This window comes from Thermobia domestica, chromosome 6, assembly GCF_964235325.1.
Source record: "Thermobia domestica chromosome 6, izTheDome1.hap1.1, whole genome shotgun sequence".
NCBI classification, from domain to species: Eukaryota; Metazoa; Arthropoda; class Insecta; order Zygentoma; family Lepismatidae; genus Thermobia; species Thermobia domestica.
This window is the reverse complement of record NC_137459.1, coordinates 129,794,124-129,808,545: the sequence shown is the minus strand read 5'-3', so window position 1 is coordinate 129,808,545 and position 14,422 is coordinate 129,794,124. Positions and strand designations below refer to the sequence as shown.

The 14,422-nt window shown below is 30.7% G+C and overlaps 1 protein-coding gene across 4 annotated transcripts in view; it reads right to left on the bottom strand.

Annotated features, from left to right (window-relative positions):
• LOC145688204 (uncharacterized) overlaps positions 1 to 14,422 on the bottom strand; it is a 272,126-nt gene that overhangs the window by 225,180 nt on the left and 32,524 nt on the right. For all 4 annotated transcript variants that reach the window (XM_081762090.1, XM_081762089.1, XM_081762088.1 and 1 more), the window contains 3 exons: positions 12,213 to 12,348; positions 6,492 to 6,627; positions 750 to 885 (listed from right to left, as the gene is read on the bottom strand). The gene's annotated coding sequence lies outside the window, so the exon portion shown is untranslated. The remainder of the gene's footprint in view (positions 1 to 749; positions 886 to 6,491; positions 6,628 to 12,212; positions 12,349 to 14,422) is intronic.

The following is a 14,422-nucleotide window of genomic DNA, read 5'->3' as shown; positions in this document are numbered from 1 at the left end:
AAAATACTGAACATTGAAATTTCCAAGTGTGTTAACAAATATGAAAAAAACAAAATAAAAAACGAATTACTTGTACATATATCCAAGATGATACAATTTTGCGACTCAATATATCTCCTAGACAGCTTTATTTTCGAACCTAATGATTTTAGAAGAGAAGGAGAGATTTTTTCAGCAAGGAATTCAGTCTTTAAACAAAAATTACGCCAAACATCAATCTTTTTGGCCTTGCAACTACATTATGAAACAGTATTGCATACTTTCTTGTAACACATATACAAAATGATGATATACCTACCTCTCCACTAAAACTTATAATTTTCCCACCCCATAATGCAACATCAATTTCAAATAGATTAATTTTTACGTGATATTTTTTTAACGAGTATGAAATAAAATGAAGCATCTTCTATCAAACTAATGGGAGGAGTTATATCGTGTGTTCAAGAGAGGGTGTAAAACGTATAGATTTGAGTCATATAGAATGTAAAGTAACATTCTGCTAATTAGATTCTAATATGCACAACAAATCGGCTTATTTGGCGATGGAAATGGGGGATAAAACTAAATTCTTGGAAGTTATGATTGTGTATTTATATATATTTATATTTATTGTATATTTTTATTTCAAATAAATATTTGAAACTGGGAAGTGATCAGTACAAAGTTCTTGTGTGTTAAATTGAACTACCGTAGAAACTGTTTAGCTTCCATACATAAACTCAATAAAACTGAACATTTCACAATACCTTAACGCAGCTGTGAATGGTGCTAGGTATGCTATTACACAACTGGAGATACGGATATCACCTGAGAGTGAATAATAAATTGCTTGAAGATTGTCTGCTTTAACAGTCCATCTAGTTTTATCGCCACTCAGAGCACCTAAAAAATAAATAAATAAATAAATAAATAAATAAATAAAAATAAAAAATCTTTTTCTAAAAGTTCAGTACATCATATATGCTAAAATTACGCACATTAAGCAGAAATCAGGCTCGGTAAGTTTTTTTTTTTTTTTTTTTTTTTTTTTTGTGTGTTTGTATAAAATAGTTTCGTAAGTTAAATTACTTTTAACTATCAAGATCAATCATAAAGGAATGTTTGTAGCTGTTTATACATATCTAAATCTTTGAAATTAGTAACAATGCGTTCAAGAATGTGCTGAGGAAATTCTTGGCTGGTTTTCGCATAAGTATATACGATGTTAGTATTGGCACAATATTTTTAAAGTATGTACTTAACTACGAATACTCGACATCGCCTTCATACCACAAATGCCTGTGGTTTTCTAAGAAATTCTCACATATTTTCTAAGAAATTCTCACGACAGACGAACGGATGGAGAAACCTGTTCTGTAAGACTTCCGGCACTTAAGCATAGCATAGTTTGAAAATCTAAAAAATCAGATCATAAATTTTGTATGTGAATTTACAAAATGAAACGAGACGAGGACATCTTTTTCGCTAATCGAAACTAGAGAAAAAAAAATTCTTCGAGAAGAGAGACGAGATGTGACTTACAAAATTTAGATAAGGAAACCCGTCGAGTCTCGTGTCGACTCGTGAACACCACTATATCAGACTATTCCTTATTATATTGGTAATAGTATTCGAACTGTGTTACACAATAGGCTTATCAAAAATGGAGAGTGTGTCTATTACAGTATGTTGCTTAGGTTTTGCTACAGTCAATAGTTACTATTTATATAGCGCTTATATTCTATTGCTATAGTATTTAATCAGTGTTCAAGGGAGACGTTTATGCTTATTGTGTTACATTGCTCTAGTTTCCAGGAAAATGTTTACTTTATCTGAGTTACGGGAAAGTAAAAGAAAAGTGTGTTGTGAATTTAAAAAAAATATATATATATGACCGAAAAAAAGGAAAAAAAAGGAAGAAGGAAAAATAGTCACTGACCATCCCTTTCTTGACAATTTGAAAAGACATGAAACAACGTCGTACAAGTATGGATGGATCGGTTTTGCCAGCGGGAGAGTTGTCCGCTGACGTTATTTGAGTGCTGTTTTGCGGTTTTTGGAGGAAAGGGACCATGCCTTTGAGTTTCTGAAACTATATAAGAGGATAGTGAACAGAGTATACTGGTAAGTTGTATACCATTCAGTCCAAACGTACATGTAATATGGTCTACAGAATGATTAATAAATCTAAATTTAATCTTGAAAATCTCTTTTTGAGTAACGTACCTAAACGTGTGGTTATTTGTTTAGTTCCAAAAGCAGCATTTAACGGAAGACCAAAACTTAACACTTTTGAATTCCAAAATTTTAACGTTAAGTTGCAACTAGAAGTTGGTTCAAAATCATTTCCCTCCACTCACCTCACCCGTACATTCTTTTTTTTTTTTTTTTTTTTTTTTTAAAAAAAAAAACTTGTATGATCGAATTTATTACGTTCTGTTTTGAAGTACTAGAAAATTTTATCAAAATTATGACCATATATTTTCACATGATAAATATCCTGAAGGATATACTCTGTGCACTCACTCTAACCCCTACAAATACTGGAAATGTAGTACGCGGTTCACCTGGTAATTAGAAGTTTCATTTCCAATTGCATTACCATCGGCTATTAATTGTATTGTTTATGGACAAGTCGATTATTTAATTCACGCTGGTAAAGACAAACATATAAACTTTAAAAATTAATTAGTTGAGTAGGATGAGTTTTGTTCATCTCCGCTTTTCATGATAATGTTATTGATTTTATTGTAAAAGAAATTGCAATTGTTAATCCTGATATACCTTTTGCTCAAAGCTGGATATTTAAATCATCTTATGCTTTAAATAAAATATGTGAGAATTTCTTAGAAAACCACAGGCATTTGTGGTATGAAGGCGATGTCGAGTATTCGTAGTTAAGTACATACTTTAAAAATATTGTGCCAATACTAACATCATATATACTTATGCGAAAACCAGCCAAGAATTTCCTCAGCACATTCTTGAACGCATTGTTACTAATTTCAAAGATTTAGATTGTCGTCCATAGGATTTCATGGGGCGAGTGTGAACATTTTAACTGACCGTTTCGGGCAGTTTGGATGCAATTTTCATAAAGCTTTAATTTATATGAGTACTTACAAGTTTATGGATATGTGTTGTATGAAAATAATAAGAGAAACTTTAATCCCAACGCCGATGGAAAAAAAAAAAAAAAGTTGAAAGATGAAATATTACAAGTACTGCAGGTGATAGTGTTAGAGGTGACAACACTATTGATAAATTATCAGTGACTGTTGAACCACCCACTGGGTTGCAATGTTCATTGATGAACATAATCGATGTTCTTATTTTTTATAGTTTAGCATTGGATATACCAAAGGAAAGTTTCTGGATAACATTGGTAGTTTATTTTGTAAACAGTATAACATATCATGATAAAAATTCAGTATTATGTAATTATTTATTATACGGTACCTAAATCTTCATTTAAGAAATCTTTAACAGCAAACATTTAAAAAAGAGCGACAAGTATATAAAGAAAGACATTGAAGAAAAAAATCAGTTTATTTAGTAACTTTAATTCTTTTGTTGTCATTCGTGTATATTCTCTTTTACAAAGTGATATATACAAGTTGTTTCATATGCATAATTCATTAATTAATGCTGGATGGATCTTTGATATTTTGAAAAAAAGTTTTTGGCATTACTACATGTATAAGTCGATTCTTTCTCAATATTCGTTAATAAAATTATTTTGTAATTCACTTAATGCTGGACAGTTTTTAGTTTAACAATTAACACTTTCTAATAAGTTATTTTCTTAATCTATATGGATTTTTCTAAAAATGTGTTCTCAATGTTTTCGACTGGTGAACCACATATCTAATACTGAGAATATTTATATACCAGTAGTCAAAGTCATCCTGGAAAAATATGATTTATTTGTCCAGGGTCAAAATTAGACCGTTACTGATTTTTTTTTTAACTAAGTTTTTAAAATGTAGATGTACAGATGCATATTGAAATCATCTACTGAACAGATTGTTTACGAAAAATATAACAATTTCTAAAAAAAAAAATTACGTTATGTGAAAAAATATATTTCTGATTATGGTACTTCAATTTTGAAACAAACTTTACAGTCAGAATAAACAATGAATGTAAAAAAGAAACATTCCACAAATTAATATTCTTGTTTAATATGAAGGTTGCGCTTGTTAACTAAACACAGCTTCATTATGTCTGGTTTCAACTGACGTAACTTCAGTCTTAAGTAGGGTTCAACTTATTCCTTATTTGTTTTTGATATACATGAGAGAAGGAATCCACATTTACAAAGGTAAGTAGTAGCAAACAAACAAAAATTTTGTAACTTCCTGTGGGGTCAATGGATGTCAATCAGAAGTCTCCTTGAATCAGTCTCCTGTCAATCAGAATGGATATCTCCTTGTCAATTAGAAGTCGACTCTTGAACGTTTGTTTGAGACTTCTGTCACATGAAATCTCAATTAACTTATTTGCTCACAAGGAATTAGTTTCTGGTAAAGTGTCTTAAATGAAAAATGAGTCCTAATCAAAAATTTGAAAGGATTTTTGGGACTATTTTTTTTTAAATCTGAAATTAGAAATATTTTCTGTCATTTCAGTAGGAGGAATTTCATTTTTAGTTCAGAAAGCGCCCAATAATGGAAAATCACTTGTACTGCCAATATTAATTTCTTGAATCATGGAGCCAGATTTTGATCTTAAGAATCGCAATTTTATCCTTATCAATAATAAGAAAGAACGTGCACCCTGTAAACTCATATTCAGTCGGTTGAGGCGGCGAAATTAATCTGCCAGTTAAGCGAACGAGTTAGCCAGAATTTATCACTGATATAATTCAAACCTAAGAGTGTAACGAAAAATAAAAATAAAATAAAATAATAAAGTAAAAAATAAAAATCTGCACTTCTGGATAAAGTTCAAACTGGCAATAAAATAAATTTCCCTTCAACAGCTATCTGACTTCAGTGTGAAGTAAAAGCGAATCATGTTAAGCTCTTATTGCATTACACAAAACGGAAAATAATTTTGAATCCAAAGCTCTGGTTTCAATGAAGTTAAATATTTTAAAAATTCTATTCAAAACTGTCTTCAGAAGTTCATGTATATTGCTTGCAAAGCATCACGATGCACAAAATTTTAACTCGGAGCAACTTCTTTAATTTTCGTAACACAGCAAATGTGTTTCGCAGTCATTGAACGTGCCCCATCGGAACAACACAAACACATGTTCTGTCCTATGTTATTCATTCTCATTAACTGATGTGATTTTGAAAACACTTAATCCGAGTTGATAGTGCACGCAGTGACTCTCAAAACAGGAACGCTTCCTTCATTGCTTTCCAATCTAACAATTGTACACACATGTAAAATGATGAGCCCCGTTAATGTTGTCAGTAGTTAAATTCAATTAAATACAAAAATATTTACTAGTCTGAACTTTGTAACCTAACTGCTCTTTAACATTTGAAGAAAAAATATAAGATAGGAATCTTTTGTGTAGTCTATTATTCACAAAAATCATCTTGAAAGTCACGATGTTACACATTTATCTTTCATTATAATACTAATACTACTACTGCTAATAATAATATTAATAATAATAAAAATATTCAATTCTATTCTTGGTGTATTATCAATCAAAACTAAAATTTTAACTTGTTTACTCCAACTTAGTGATTACAAGCAGCAGTCACTACAAAAGTAGCTGAAAACTCAAGAATGCAAAACAAAATACTGAACATTGAAATTTCCAAGTGTGTTAACAAATATGAAAAAAACAAAATAAAAAACGAATTACTTGTACATATATCCAAGATGATACAATTTTGCGACTCAATATATCTCCTAGACAGCTTTATTTTCGAACCTAATGATTTTAGAAGAGAAGGAGAGATTTTTTCAGCAAGGAATTCAGTCTTTAAACAAAAATTACGCCAAACATCAATCTTTTTGGCCTTGCAACTACATTATGAAACATTATTGCATACTTTCTTGTAACACATATACAAAATGATGATATACCTACCTCTCCACTAAAACTTATAATTTTCCCACCCCATAATGCAACATCAATTTCAAATAGATTAATTTTTACGTGATATTTTTTTAACGAGTATGAAATAAAATGAAGCATCTTCTATCAAACTAATGGGAGGAGTTATATCGTGTGTTCAAGAGAGGGTGTAAAACGTATAGATTTGAGTCATATAGAATGTAAAGTAACATTCTGCTAATTAGATTCTAATATGCACAACAAATCGGCTTATTTGGCGATGGAAATGGGGGATAAAACTAAATTCTTGGAAATTATGATTGTGTATTTATATATATTTATATTTATTGTATATTTTTATTTCAAATAAATATTTGAAACTGGGAAGTGATCAGTACAAAGTTCTTGTGTGTTAAATTGAACTACCGTAGAAACTGTTTAGCTTCCATACATAAACTCAATAAAACTGAACATTTCACAATACCTTAACGCAGCTGTGAATGGTGCTAGGTATGCTATTACACAACTGGAGATACGGATATCACCTGAGAGTGAATAATAAATTGCTTGAAGATTGTCTGCTTTAACAGTCCATCTAGTTTTATCGCCACTCAGAGCACCTAAAAAATAAATAAATAAATAAATAAAAATAAAAAATCTTTTTCTAAAAGTTCAGTACATCATATATGCTAAAATTACGCACATTAAGCAGAAATCAGGCTCGGTAAGTTTTTTTTTTTTTTTTTTTTTTTTGTGTGTGTGTGTGTGTTTGTATAAAATAGTTTCGTAAGTTAAATTACTTTTAACTATCAAGATCAATCATAAAAGAATGTTTGTAGCTGTTTATATATATCTAAATCTTTGAAATTAGTAACAATGCGTTCAAGAATGTGCTGAGGAAATTCTTGGCTGGTTTTCGCATAAGTATATACGATGTTAGTATTGGCACAATATTTTTAAAGTATGTACTTAACTACGAATACTCGACATCGCCTTCATACCACAAATGCCTGTGGTTTTCTAAGAAATTCTCACATATTTTCTAAGAAATTCTCACGACAGACGAACGGATGGAGAAACCTGTTCTGTAAGACTTCCGGCACTTAAGCATAGCATAGTTTGAAAATCTAAAAAATCAGATCATAAATTTTGTATGTGAATTTACAAAATGAAACGAGACGAGGACATCTTTTTCGCTAATCGAAACTAGAGAAAAAAAAATTCTTCGAGAAGAGAGACGAGATGTGACTTACAAAATTTAGATAAGGAAGCCCGTCGAGTCTCGTGTCGACTCGTGAACACCACTATATCAGACTATTCCTTATTATATTGGTAATAGTATTCGAACTGTGTTACACAATAGGCTTATCAAAAATGGAGAGTGTGTCTATTACAGTATGTTGCTTAGGTTTTGCTACAGTCAATAGTTACTATTTATATAGCGCTTATATTCTATTGCTATAGTATTTAATCAGTGCTCAAGGGAGACGTTTATGCTTATTGTGTTACATTGCTCTAGTTTCCAGGAAAATGTTTACTTTATCTGAGTTACGGGAAAGTAAAAGAAAAGTGTGTTGTGAATTTAAAAAAAAATATATATATATGACCGAAAAAAAGGAAAAAAAAGGAAGAAGGAAAAATAGTCACTGACCATCCCTTTCTTGACAATTTGAAAAGACATGAAACAACGTCGTACAAGTATGGATGGATCGGTTTTGCCAGCGGGAGAGTTGTCCGCTGACGTTATTTGAGTGCTGTTTTGCGGTTTTTGGAGGAAAGGGACCATGCCTTTGAGTTTCTGAAACTATATAAGAGGATAGTGAACAGAGTATACTGGTAAGTTGTATACCATTCAGTCCAAACGTACATGTAATATGGTCTACAGAATGATTAATAAATCTAAATTTAATCTTGAAAATCTCTTTTTGAGTAACGTACCTAAACGTGTGGTTATTTGTTTAGTTCCAAAAGCAGCATTTAACGGAAGACCAAAACTTAACACTTTTGAATTCCAAAATTTTAACGTTAAGTTGCAACTAGAAGTTGGTTCAAAATCATTTCCCTCCACTCACCTCACCCGTACATTCTTTTTTTTTTTTTTTTTTTTTTTTTTAAAAAAAAAAACTTGTATGATCGAATTTATTTCGTTCTGTTTTGAAGTACTAGAAAATTTTATCAAAATTATGACCATATATTTTCACATGATAAATATCCTGAAGGATATACTCTGTGCACTCACTCTAACCCCTACAAATACTGGAAATGTAGTACGCGGTTCACCTGGTAATTAGAAGTTTCATTTCCAATTGCATTACCATCGGCTATTAATTGTATTGTTTATGGACAAGTCGATTATTTAATTCACGCTGGTAAAGACAAACATATAAACTTTAAAAATTAATTAGTTGAGTAGGATGAGTTTTGTTCATCTCCGCTTTTCATGATAATGTTATTGATTTTATTGTAAAAGAAATTGCAATTGTTAATCCTGATATACCTTTTGCTCAAAGCTGGATATTTAAATCATCTTATGCTTTAAATAAAATATGTGAGAATTTCTTAGAAAACCACAGGCATTTGTGGTATGAAGGCGATGTCGAGTATTCGTAGTTAAGTACATACTTTAAAAATATTGTGCCAATACTAACATCATATATACTTATGCGAAAACCAGCCAAGAATTTCCTCAGCACATTCTTGAACGCATTGTTACTAATTTCAAAGATTTAGATTGTCGTCCATAGGATTTCATGGGGCGAGTGTGAACATTTTAACTGACCGTTTCGGGCAGTTTGGATGCAATTTTCATAAAGCTTTAATTTATATGAGTACTTACAAGTTTATGGATATGTGTTGTATGAAAATAATAAGAGAAACTTTAATCCCAACGCCGATGGAAAAAAAAAAAAAGTTGAAAGATGAAATATTACAAGTACTGCAGGTGATAGTGTTAGAGGTGACAACACTATTGATAAATTATCAGTGACTGTTGAACCACCCACTGGGTTGCAATGTTCATTGATGAACATAATCGATGTTCTTATTTTTTATAGTTTAGCATTGGATATACCAAAGGAAAGTTTCTGGATAACATTGGTAGTTTATTTTGTAAACAGTATAACATATCATGATAAAAATTCAGTATTATGTAATTATTTATTATACGGTACCTAAATCTTCATTTAAGAAATCTTTAACAGCAAACATTTAAAAAAGAGCGACAAGTATATAAAGAAAGACATTGAAGAAAAAAATCAGTTTATTTAGTAACTTTAATTCTTTTGTTGTCATTCGTGTATATTCTCTTTTACAAAGTGATATATACAAGTTGTTTCATATGCATAATTCATTAATTAATGCTGGATGGATCTTTGATATTTTGAAAAAAAGTTTTTGGCATTACTACATGTATAAGTCGATTCTTTCTCAATATTCGTTAATAAAATTATTTTGTAATTCACTTAATGCTGGACAGTTTTTAGTTTAACAATTAACACTTTCTAATAAGTTATTTTCTTAATCTATATGGATTTTTCTAAAAATGTGTTCTCAATGTTTTCGACTGGTGAACCACATATCTAATACTGAGAATATTTATATACCAGTAGTCAAAGTCATCCTGGAAAAATATGATTTATTTGTCCAGGGTCAAAATTAGACCGTTACTGATTTTTTTTTAACTAAGTTTTTAAAATGTAGATGTACAGATGCATATTGAAATCATCTACTGAACAGATTGTTTACGAAAAATATAACAATTTCTAAAAAAAAAAATTACGTTATGTGAAAAAATATATTTCTGATTATGGTACTTCAATTTTGAAACAAACTTTACAGTCAGAATAAACAATGAATGTAAAAAAGAAACATTCCACAAATTAATATTCTTGTTTAATATGAAGGTTGCGCTTGTTAACTAAACACAGCTTCATTATGTCTGGTTTCAACTGACGTAACTTCAGTCTTAAGTAGGGTTCAACTTATTCCTTATTTGTTTTTGATATACATGAGAGAAGGAATCCACATTTACAAAGGTAAGTAGTAGCAAACAAACAAAAATTTTGTAACTTCCTGTGGGGTCAATGCATGTCAATCAGAAGTCTCCTGTCAATCAGAATGGATATCTCCTTGTCAATTAGAAGTCGACTCTTGAACGTTTGTTTGAGACTTCTGTCACATGAAATCTCAATTAACTTATTTGCTCACAAGGAATTAGTTTCTGGTAAAGTGTCTTAAATGAAAAATGAGTCCTAATCAAAAATTTGAAAGGATTTTTGGGACTATTTTTTTTTAAATCTGAAATTAGAAATATTTTCTGTCATTTCAGTAGGAGGAATTTCATTTTTAGTTCAGAAAGCGCCCAATAATGGAAAATCACTTGTACTGCCAATATTAATTTCTTGAATCATGGAGCCAGATTTTGATCTTAAGAATCGCAATTTTATCCTTATCAATAATAAGAAAGAACGTGCACCCTGTAAACTCATATTCAGTCGGTTGAGGCGGCGAAATTAATCTGCCAGTTAAGCGAACGAGTTAGCCAGAATTTATCACTGATATAATTCAAACCTAAGAGTGTAACGAAAAATAAAAATAAAATAAAATAATAAAGTAAAAAATAAAAATCTGCACTTCTGGATAAAGTTCAAACTGGCAATAAAATAAATTTCCCTTCAACAGCTATCTGACTTCAGTGTGAAGTAAAAGCGAATCATGTTAAGCTCTTATTGCATTACACAAAACGGAAAATAATTTTGAATCCAAAGCTCTGGTTTCAATGAAGTTAAATATTTTAAAAATTCTATTCAAAACTGTCTTCAGAAGTTCATGTATATTGCTTGCAAAGCATCACGATGCACAAAATTTTAACTCGGAGCAACTTCTTTAATTTTCGTAACACAGCAAATGTGTTTCGCAGTCATTGAACGTGCCCCATCGGAACAACACAAACACATGTTCTGTCCTATGTTATTCATTCTCATTAACTGATGTGATTTTGAAAACACTTAATCCGAGTTGATAGTGCACGCAGTGACTCTCAAAACAGGAACGCTTCCTTCATTGCTTTCCAATCTAACAATTGTACACACATGTAAAATGATGAGCCCCGTTAATGTTGTCAGTAGTTAAATTCAATTAAATACAAAAATATTTACTAGTCTGAACTTTGTAACCTAACTGCTCTTTAACATTTGAAGAAAAAATATAAGATAGGAATCTTTTGTGTAGTCTATTATTCACAAAAATCATCTTGAAAGTCACGATGTTACACATTTATCTTTCATTATAATACTAATACTACTACTGCTAATAATAATATTAATAATAATAAAAATATTCAATTCTATTCTTGGTGTATTATCAATCAAAACTAAAATTTTAACTTGTTTACTCCAACTTAGTGATTACAAGCAGCAGTCACTACAAAAGTAGCTGAAAACTCAAGAATGCAAAACAAAATACTGAACATTGAAATTTCCAAGTGTGTTAACAAATATGAAAAAAACAAAATAAAAAACGAATTACTTGTACATATATCCAAGATGATACAATTTTGCGACTCAATATATCTCCTAGACAGCTTTATTTTCGAACCTAATGATTTTAGAAGAGAAGGAGAGATTTTTTCAGCAAGGAATTCAGTCTTTAAACAAAAATTACGCCAAACATCAATCTTTTTGGCCTTGCAACTACATTATGAAACAGTATTGCATACTTTCTTGTAACACATATACAAAATGATGATATACCTACCTCTCCACTAAAACTTATAATTTTCCCACCCCATAATGCAACATCAATTTCAAATAGATTAATTTTTACGTGATATTTTTTTAACGAGTATGAAATAAAATGAAGCATCTTCTATCAAACTAATGGGAGGAGTTATATCGTGTGTTCAAGAGAGGGTGTAAAACGTATAGATTTGAGTCATATAGAATGTAAAGTAACATTCTGCTAATTAGATTCTAATATGCACAACAAATCGGCTTATTTGGCGATGGAAATGGGGGATAAAACTAAATTCTTGGAAGTTATGATTGTGTATTTATATATATTTATATTTATTGTATATTTTTATTTCAAATAAATATTTGAAACTGGGAAGTGATCAGTACAAAGTTCTTGTGTGTTAAATTGAACTACCGTAGAAACTGTTTAGCTTCCATACATAAACTCAATAAAACTGAACATTTCACAATACCTTAACGCAGCTGTGAATGGTGCTAGGTATGCTATTACACAACTGGAGATACGGATATCACCTGAGAGTGAATAATAAATTGCTTGAAGATTGTCTGCTTTAACAGTCCATCTAGTTTTATCGCCACTCAGAGCACCTAAAAAATAAATAAATAAATAAATAAATAAAAATAAAAAATCTTTTTCTAAAAGTTCAGTACATCATATATGCTAAAATTACGCACATTAAGCAGAAATCAGGCTCGGTAAGTTTTTTTTTTTTTTTTTTGTGTGTGTTTGTATAAAATAGTTTCGTAAGTTAAATTACTTTTAACTATCAAGATCAATCATAAAAGAATGTTTGTAGCTGTTTATATATATATATATATATATATATATATATATATATATATATATATATATATATATATATATATAAAACAACCACTTAAAAGGAAAATTAATAATTAATTTGCGTTTTCAGAATCATATTTTACTCAAAAACTTGACACAGCAAAACAAACTTACATCAAAACATTATTTGTACCTTCTACTTTCGAATGAAATATTTTGAAAGGTTGTATCCTGTCTATCCTAGATCTTTTGTTATCTACTGTTTTTAATAAAAAGCTTTGAATGTGAATATGCACATTCAAAATATTGCAAAATCGTGTAGTAGTGAGTACGGCTCACTTTTAATTTATCTTTTATGACATAAATCAAAATATTATATATATATATATATATAATTATGTTTTAAATATAAACAAAACTTCGGAAAGAGTTTAGTAATATTTGCTTTCTGTTTGATTGCTCACGATTCGAGAAAAACAAATTTATTGTGCAACTTGCAAAAGCTTAGTTTTGACGCTTGTATAGTGGTTCCAGCCATCCTGTCAATGCATGAATTTCTTCTAAACAGAGCGGGAAGCAGAGATGCGACTCAGTGTTACCACTCAATGCTTTTGTTTTTAAGTAAGTGTTTCTCGTTGGCGCTTAGCAATGAGTAAATTGAATTTGTTACCTTCTCGAGTGCGAAAAAGAAGTAAACATGAAGAAAGCTAGCCGTTTAACCTGCGCAAAACGCCGTAGATAATGAATTAAGGAGTGAAATAACAGTACCAGCAAGAACATAGTAGAAAGTAAGTACATCTTAGAAAGTCACCGGGAGCAACTGAAGAGAATGAATTTGTTTGTTTCAAATTAGAAGGAAACATGCCATCAGAAAATAGTGATATATGCCGAAAGTTTAAAAAAAGCTCAAAAATTGACCCATTCCCAGAAAACCTCCAAAACATTCTTTATGACTCGGAATTTGAAAAACTCTGCTCTGCTATTACTGAAAAGGATGAAAGCAGTACATCTAGTTCAATGGGCTACAGACTACATGTTGTGTGTTAGTTCTTAGCTTTTATACGAGCAGCTCACGAGCAGGATATTGAACTTCATCTATAGGCTCAACATCATCATCTTTATCATGTATTTTTCTATGATATGCCCAACTGTGCAAGATATTTGACAATTTCTTATGTCAACATAGAGATTCTAAAACAAGAAAACCATAAGACATACCAAGATATAGTGCTAAATGGCTTTTCTGCCAGTCTTACAGGAGACCCATTTTCAATTATACATGGTGATCATATCATAGGGGTTACAATAATTAGAGAAGTGAAAGTAAGAGGTGGACCTCAGAGAGGTGGCTATAGTGCATCTGTTGAAGTTGCTGACAATTTTGTGATAAATGGGCACTCATTAGCAAAATTAAGAAAATCTCTGGAAGAAAGAACTATGACTTACACTAAAGCTGCCCATTCAGAAGAGACCTTAGCTGCTGCTAAGCTAAAAGAAAAACATGTGTTCTGTCTACTCCATGAGCTAAGAAAATACAAGAACGTTTTTAAAGGTCCAGCCAGAGCGAAGGAAAAAATACAGCTGAAAACCTTCATAAATGAGAGATTGAAATCCAATCAGGTAGATTTTTTTGCACTCATTATGCATAAAAATATTATGACTGGACTTGAAAAAAAAAGTTTTAGAAGTAACCAAGGAAGCCTTTGGATCACTTTATTCTCAGTATCCAGAAACATTTTCACATGGTGTGACCAGCTTACCAGTATCAATTGCTGATCCAGATGGCAGCATGCGAACTGGTAATAAAGCGAAAGTTCGAGATTTTTTGACACAAGAAGGAAAAGCTGAGGAAAATCGTGCTCCAGAGAATGCCACATG